This window comes from Erithacus rubecula (genome assembly GCF_903797595.1).
Source record: "Erithacus rubecula genome assembly, chromosome: 29".
Taxonomy (NCBI): Eukaryota; Metazoa; Chordata; class Aves; order Passeriformes; family Muscicapidae; genus Erithacus; species Erithacus rubecula.
This window is the reverse complement of record NC_136681.1, coordinates 2031166-2039901: the sequence shown is the minus strand read 5'-3', so window position 1 is coordinate 2039901 and position 8736 is coordinate 2031166. Positions and strand designations below refer to the sequence as shown.

The 8736-nt window shown below is 43.5% G+C and overlaps 1 long non-coding RNA gene across 1 annotated transcript; it reads left to right on the top strand.

Moving 5' to 3' along the window:
- The first annotated feature begins 5756 nt into the window (after window positions 1-5756).
- On the top strand, window positions 5757-6751 carry LOC306813535. Its single transcript, XR_013777000.1, has 2 exons — window positions 5757-5833; window positions 6641-6751. It is a non-coding gene; the product is annotated as an uncharacterized lncRNA (long non-coding RNA).
- Window positions 6752-8736: the final 1985 nt, after the last annotated feature.

The following is an 8736-nucleotide window of genomic DNA, read 5'->3' as shown; positions in this document are numbered from 1 at the left end:
AGGGTCTCACCACCCTCACAGGGAAGAACTTATCCTGATATCCAACCTAAATATCCAGTTATCCTGGTTTGAAGGACAGGTGTCTGCCAATAAAGGCAGAAGTTTCTCTTTAAAATGGAGAATGTAAACTCCCTCCCTCCAAATTATTATTATAATTTTGAAATTAAGGGGCTCTCAAGCAAAGATATGGGAATTAGGAATAACAGATCTTTACTAGGGAAATTACAATAGAAATGCAGTATTACACAGAACAATCCCAAACACTGCCAGAGTCAGAATCCAAGCTGACACCCGTCAGTCAGTCAGGGTGGTGGCACAGTCCCATTCCATGGTGCTGCATCCTCCTGCAGGGGCAGATGTGGCTCAGCTGGAGCAGTGCTCCTGGAGAAGGTGCAGTTTCCTCTGAAGCTCCAGGGATGGTGTGGAAGGGTCTGGTTTTCCTCTGGAATCCAGTGGGAAAGGCTGCTCTGCTGTTCCAAATCTCAGTTTTTATCTGGGTAGGAAATGTTTGGCTCCTCCCCCTGGGTGGAGCATCTCCCAGTGGGATGATGGAATTTTATCAGTCATGCACTGGGACTCACTGGCCATGAACAGGAGATATCTCCTGGAGGGAGGTTGGGGTGTGGAAAGATAAAGATGATTCCCCAACTGATTTAAAGATGGCCCATTAGCAGAGAATGTGTGCCAGGAGATCAGGGTCACTGCCACACCCAGTTTTTAACAATGGCCCATTAACAGGTGATACCTCCTGGATGAAGGGTGGGTCATGGGAAAGATAAAGATGATTGCCCAGCTGGTTTAAAGATGGCCCATTAGCAGATAATATGTCCCATCAGGGTCACTGCCACACCCGGCTGCAGCAGATGGGGACAGAATTCACATTTTTGGCCCCATCCTGTAATGCAACCCAAGACACCAATATAAATCTGCACATGGAATCCTGGAATTATTTAGGTTGAAAGATCACTCCTGCCATGGGCAGGGACACCTCACACTGTCCCAGGTGTCCCCATCCAGCCTTGGGCACTTCCAGGGATCCAGGGGCATTCAAATCACCTTTGGAGTAAACACCTTGTCCTCTGCTTTATCCAAACCACAGGGCTTTGTCTTCACACAAATCCTGATTATTTCAGGATAAATTTCCAAGTGTGGGAGCAGCAGCTGTGGAAACGAGCTGTGACACATAGGGAAAATGAGAGGCATCAAACAAAGCCCCCAGTCAGGTGGGGTTGTTGTCAAGCTCCTGGATCTGCAGCTGGGATCTGTGTGGGAGGGAAGGAAGCAGTGGGAGGGAATGGGAGAAGAAGATTTAAGAGCATTTTAGGACAAGAGCAGCTCTGGCAGTGTGAGCTCTCCTGGGCTGAGAGTCCTTGCCCTGCAGAGCCTGGAGCCCACAGCACAAGCACTCAACTCCTTCCACTCCACTGAAGCCTGGCAGCCTGGGAGATCTGCTTTGTGCTGTTTACAGGCTCTGCTTTCCCCTCTTTCATTAGCCACGTTTCACTTTCTGCAAAGATAATATGTCTGGAAGTCAGGCACGAAAAGAGGCTGTTGATAGACAAGCTGCTTTTTGTCACCTGCAGGGAATTCTGTCATTTGCTCAGTGTGTGACCTGCTCTCTTCTGCTCTCTTTTGCAGCCTGGAGATGAGTTTGTGGTGCAGTTGGGCATCAGGAAAGTTGCTTTGGTAAAAAGCTGGGGCAGGGCTGTGAGTCTGGGTTGGTGCAGCCCCAGTTTGTGTCTGGGTGTTTCTGGGAATGTCTGACAACCTGAACTGGGGACCTGCTGGGTCTTTATTGGATTAAAACCATCTTGGAATATGCTGTATTCTGCTTTTTTTTTTTTTTTTTTTTTTTTTTTTTTTAATCAGTCAGAAATTTTGCATTTTTTTGTTTCTTTAATTTCTTAATTGTCACTGGGGGTAATTTTTAGTTTCTTTTATTTCTCAGCTTTTGCCAAGGGGAGCTTTGTTGTTGCCACTGCACAGATATGACTTTCTGGCCATGAAATGCAGTTCAGTGCTACCAGAATCCTTCCTGGTGTTGGGTTCACATTTCCCAGCTTTCATTTTCCTAAGCAGGAAAGGCACCAGGAGCTGCTTTTCAGTCACCTGGCCAAAGAGACTTGAATTTATTGTGCAAATACCTTGTGAGGATCCTGTCCCCTTTCTCAGCCCAGGAGCTGAAATTCCTCTGCTCCAGCCCTCACCCCCTGAGGATTACTGAGCTTCATTCTCTTGCCAAAACAGCAACAGAATGTCATTTTTCTCAGCCTTATTTACAGTAAGCTCCCTTTATTCAACACCCAGGCTGGAAGGGATTCTTAAAGTGGGCATAGATCACATTTATGTTCACTTAATTCCCCTTTACAGAGCCAGGATGATGTAAATCACCCTCAGAACAGACCACAATCAGCCACTCTCCATCACTGGTCCTGCAGTGGGAACTGCAGGAAGCTCATTCATTTAGCAGCCCTTAATGGGAGGTCACTCATTATTTACACAGCTTACAAGTCGTTTGGAATTATGGTTTATTAGCACCAGAGGCAGGCAGATGATGCCAGGAGGAACATTTTCCCTCTAGTCAGATGTGCCCTGATTCACTCCAGGTAATATTTAGGGGGTTGATTTTCACTCTTGAGCTCCTGGGCTGGCACAGATTTTATGGAGTTATCAAAAGTTGACCTAAGAGGAAAATCTGTGTGAACAACTCCTGCAGTCACTGAGCTGTCACCCTCAGCACAGAACCTGCCCAGGTCCCACCATGAATTCAGGTCACATTTAATCCTTCTCAAGCAGAGTTCATCTCTGTCCTGTTTGTTTTTAGGGGCTTTTTCCCCCCCTTTTTGCCCTCCTGTGGAATTTTTCAGGGGAAAATCTATCAAAAGCTGCTGTTCCAGGAGGATGCAAGACTCGGGTGCCCACTGGGAAAGGATCTTTTCAACCAGCCCAGCAAACTGAGAGAGCTGAGCAGAAATGCCACTGGGAAATGTCTCTAGGATGTGACCATGACAAGAATTTCAATATTTGTCACAACTCCAGGGTGGCACAGCACTGTTGCATTAAAGCAGAGTGAGGGCACAGAGGAGGAACAGTTAAAGGCTGATGAAATCACCTCTGCATTTGTGTAAAATTGGTGTTCCTGTGTTGAGGAGAGGAGAGTATGGAAAAAGAGTGGAAAATGGACAAGAGAGACACTCCCAGCAGGATGTTCACAGTTTCTTTGCCTGTACCTCACTCTGAGATCATTAACCAGACTTCCTTCCCAAACCTTGTGCTGTTACCAATCCTATTAATAACCAGCACTCTCCTATTAAGCAGTCTTCCCACTTATTAATCCATTAGCAATTCCATTGCAAAGAAAAAAAAAATCATTGTAATGTCTGTTCAGAACATCTATTCAGGCTGTTTTGGGAGGGGAGCATTGTTTAATTAAGATTTAAAAGCTTGGCTTCCTGAACTTCACAAAGAATTAATGACTTGAGTTGCTTCAACTGACTGTGGCAAAAAATGCTCCCAAATTAACTGTACCCCCTGTTCTCTGCCTTGAAAACTTCTCAGGGCACATTTCAGATTCCTTCCTCTCCTTTTCTGTGAGCAGCAGCAGGATTATGTAAGAAAATGGCTGCAATTATGATATTAGCATAATGGGAACAATTAGTGCAGCAAAATCCACGAGTTAATTGAAGTGCACTCATGTCTTTTGAAGAAGGGTTTTGTCATATCTTGATTTACCTTCTGGTTATTACAATGCTCTGCTTTCTCTTAGTAGGGGTGAAAGCCAAGTGAAAGTGTTCAGGCATGCAGGAATTGCAGGGAAAAATAGGGAAAATATGGAAAAATATGGAAAAAGCTGCCTTGTAGCTCTGACAGCTGACAGGGCTCAGTTCCAGTGCTCATTGATGATTTTCCCTTGAATCCTTTCAGGTACAAGGATGAGGTGTCCAAAATAAGACATCACAACAGGTGGATTTTGTCCTGGGAAGGAACTCTTAGAAAAGCAAAAATTTACCTGTTGAAACTTGGAGGGGGAGGAATTTCCAGGATCAAATAAAAATCCAAAACAGCTCAGCTGAGAGAAAAACACATTGAACTCCTCACTCCCTATTTATTCTTTGTATCTCCAAACCAGGCAATTTATGTCTTGCTAAGGCTGTTTTCCACCCAGGAAGGGTTGTAAATATTCCCTCACAAGCCAGGGTGTTGTTCAGTGCAACCTGAGTTTGGCACAGGAGGCTGGGAGTGGGAAATGAGCTCCTGTCCAACTTTATTAAAGCTTGTCTTTAATTTCATTTGAGCAAATAACTGCACTGGGTTTGAAACCTTCCCTTGGGTGAAAAAAACCCTTAGAGAATGTTCCTTTTTTTCTTATTTTTCAATTTTTTTTTTTCCTTTTTTTAATTTAATCTACTTTTGCCCTTTCTCAGGTCTTTCCCAGAAAAGAAGATCCATTTACTAAGACTTATTGTAACATTCTTTTTCAGTTTCTTGGCTCCCTGCTCCGTGTTTCTCACTTTGTGCCATGAATCCCTAATTCCAAATGGGGATTTCAGGAGCCCCATCTGCCCTGCTAAGAAATGGAGCCACCTCTGGGTCTCTTTATCCTCAGGGATTGTCTCTGCTTCCCTCAGACACCTGAGAGAGGGCAGGAATCCCTCCCTGCTCTGTTTTCCTGCTGTTTATATCCCAGGATATACCACAGCTCTGGAAAAGAACTGATTTATGATGGACACGTTGAAATTCCCTGTGAAAGTCAAGGGCTGGGGGAAAACAGAGGCTGAACCTCAAGTTGTTGAACTGAAAATCGTTTACTACTTGTTACCACTTGGTTTAGACCCTTGAAATTTCTTCAGTGTTTTAATTTCTCCAAAAATGTTGAAAGTTGCTGAGTCCAAACATGTTTAGTTCTTTCTGACTCCCCCTCTATGGTACAGGAGCAGAGATTTCCTCACAGACTGGGCTTAGGGGGCAGATTTAGAGCAGCCCCATTCCCATTTTTGTACCTGGAGTAAGAACTCACCAACCTCTGTGCAAGGTGTGGCCATTTCTGGAGAACAAACCTGGCTTGGGTAGTTACCAATTAACTGGTTACCAGTTTAATTATTTTGGAAAACAAGATTTTCCATCAGAGAATCAGAGCCTCACTGAGCACCACAGTGTTTGAAAATCTGTGGGAAGTTGGTTTATGTCTTTTTCTTCCCATTTTTTCCCCATTCCACAGAGAATTAGTTCCTTCTTGGTTCTGGATTCACTGCTGGAGGTTTGAGGATTTGTGCATCGACAGCAGAATGTGGCTGGGATGTTTGAATTGGATATTAGAGAAGAGTTTTTCACAGAAAGGGTTGTCAAGCCCTGGAGCAATGCAGGGCAGTGGTGGAGCCCCACCCCTGGGAATATTCCAGAAATAGCTGGGTGTGGCATTTGAGGATTTCAGTGGTGACCACGTTGCTGGTTGATGGTTGGACTTGGGGACCTTTGGTTCCAACCTGGAAGATTCTACAATTCCATGATTCTGTGGCATCAGTAATGTTCAGGGAAATGCTGGGATTTGGTGATATCTGGGCTGGGCAATCACAACTTCCTTGCTGAATTCCAGAAGAATCTGCAGGACAACACAAGAATTTTCTCCGTAGATTTTTATTAACCAAGCAAACTGTGAGGTTTTTAATTTTCCCAAGAGTTAAAATGAATAAACTTCTCTGCACACAAACCACACTGCCTCATTCCAGAGCTGAGGTGCACTGGGCTTTGTTTTTTGTTTTTGTTTTTTTTTTTTTTTTCCTGAGGAGATATCATTATTTCCAAGGGATATAATTTCCAGCATTATCAGTCACAGGTAAGTGGAATTCACACCCATCATCCCTAACAATGTGCAAAGCCAAATCCACTGAGGAATTCCCAGCAGCCATGAACTTGCTGCTCTTACTGGGTGCTCTTTTCCACTGGACACATCAGCTTTATTTTCCAGCTGTGCTTTGTGAAAAGGAAGTGATTAACAAATATTCGTGGCAAATATTTATCCCAGTCCAACCCCAATCCACCCCTGATCACCCAATGTTTGCTCAGTGTGGTTTTCCCTCACTGAAACAGCACAAGGGGTGGGAGAGGAGATTGTGCTGTGGAAATGAGCTGAGCCTCTCTCTCCATGTGCAGCAAAGCAGAGAAAGGACAAGGGGAGCTCTGGGTGCTTGTCACACTTTTGCCTAACTTGGCGTGTAGGGCAACTTGATGAGTTTAATTAACAAATTATAGTTAGTCCAATATGCAACTTATAAAGGTAGAATTGCTTTTATGCAGCGCACAAACAGTGTAAAGACACCCAGGCATGTGGCAATAACAAACTTCTGTTTGTTCTCCATGATGAAAATTGGCTTTTATAGTTTTATTTTAATATTTGGAAGTGACTCTTGCTGCCTTCCCTCCCTCCATTGCAGCAGCCTGGGAATGACATAAGGTTTTCTAAAAGGTTGGAAGGAGAAATGCCATTTATTTCTGTGATTCCATTTTCTTTGCCTGAAACCCCTGGGGATGTGCAAAATGTACAACTGCTTGAAAGAAAACTGGTACAACTTTCTTTGAATGCATGGCTGAAGGAAAATATTGTACAGAAATTTCCAAATTGAGAAATTTCTGTTTGTTTCAGAATATCATCAACAAAACAAAAGTGCAGAACAGCAGCATCATGACTTGATATGTTCCAGTAGTGCCCTTCTGGACAGAAAATGAAATTAAAAGCCATTTCTTCACTTGCAAATGGGCAGAATAAAGAGTTTGTTTTATTTTTAGGATGTTTGGCTCCCAACTTTTGAAAGGTGCAGTGTCATGTAGAAATTGTAGCTGATATGGGAGCTATGATTTGACACCTGCTGACTCCAAATATTTAATTAAAACTCAGGGCAGGAAAGTAATAAATTACCAGCGATATAAAAGGCTTTGGCTCACAGTGAGAGGCATTGGGGGATCAAAGATCACAACCTTGCTGAATAAAAAGGGGTTCAGTGTAATGATCACTGATTCAACATCATTTAAATGTACAGCTGAAAAAAAAAAAAAAAAAAACCATAATGGAATGTAACGGAACATAAATTCTCCAAGGAGAAAATAAAGCCTCTGTGTGTGTCCACATTTATATCCCAAAGGTTTGACAAGGACATGGATGCAGTTCCCTAGTGCTGGACTGTCCTGGTTTAAAAGACAGGTGTTTGCCAAGAAAGGCAGGAGCCTGTCTTAAAATGGAAAATGTAAACTCAGTCCCTCCAAATTATTATAATTTAGAAGTTAAGGGGCTCTCAGGCAAAGATATGGGAATTAGGAATAACAGTTCTTTACTAGGAAAATTAAAATAGAAATGCAGTATTACACAGAACAATCCCAAACCCTGCCAGAGTCAGAATCCAAGCTGACAGTCAGTCAGTCAGGGTGGTGGCACAGTCCCATTCCATGGTGCTGCATCCTCCTGCAGGGGCAGATGTGGCTCAGCTGGAGCAGTGCTCCTGGAGAAGGTGCAGTTTCCTCTGAAGGTGCAGGGATGATGTGGAAGGGTCTGGTTTTCCTCTGGAATCCAGTGGGAAAGGCTGCTCTGCTGTTCCAAATCTCAGTTTTTATCTGGGTGGGAAATGTTTGGCTCCTCCCCCTGGGTGGAGCATCTCCCAGTGGGATGATGGAATTTTATCAGCCATGCACTGGGATTCACTGGCCATGAACAGGAGATATCTCCTGGAGGGAGGATGGGCTGTGGAAAGATAAAGATGATTGCCCAGCTGGTTTAAAAATGGCCCATTAGCAGATAATATGTGCCAGGAGATCAGGGTCACTGCTCCAGCTGGTTTAACAGCTGGTGACAGAACACACAGCCCTGGTCACATCCTGCATTGCGACCCAAGACATGGGGGAAGGGGGACATTGATGAAGAGCCCAGGAGCAATTAGGGTTTGGCTGGTGCCACTAAACAGGTGGAGCCCAGTGGCCCCACGTGGATGTGCTGCCCCTTCTGGGATTCTCTGGGAGCTCCAGGGAGGGGATTTGTGCTCTGTGGGGTTTTGCTCTTTTCTCACCCAGAGATGGGGTAACTGAGAGGCACTTGAAAAAACTTTTATTTCATTTTCAGTCTCATGTGAAGGATTAGACAATACAAAAGTTACAATTCATGCCATCAATTCACAATCAGAAAATTCACAATCAGAAGCCAACTTTATCTAATTACAATACAATATAAACATTTATTGGCTTATCAGCTTTTGTCACATCATGCTGTAAAATGCCTTAAAGCCAATCATCTAAAATCACCCCTCGTGGGTTTTAGTACAATGCATCTTTCATAGTTCTATTTCTCTAAATTATTTAGTCTTATTTGCAAGGCCATCCTTTAAAACTTTTTTCCTAATTTTATTTTTCTCTCAACAATATCTGTCCTATTCCATAACATTTCCAAGTCAACATTTCTTATCTCCAAGTTTACATACAAATGCATACTGTGTGAGCCTTTTATCAGACCCTAAAAACTCTTTAAAACTCTTTAAAATTTGTTTTTCCACAGTGCTTCTCAGCTTCCCCTTGCATCTCCTCCAGTGATTCCCTGCCAAAGCAGAGCCTGAGTAGGGTTTTTTATTCTATTTTGATGTTATTTTATTCTATTTTAGTTTCCTGCTCAGCCTTCCTGGCTCTAAGTTTAATGAAGCAAATTTTTGGAAGGTTTGGAACTGGGGAGGGATGGCAGGACAAGAAGTCTTGGCATTGTTT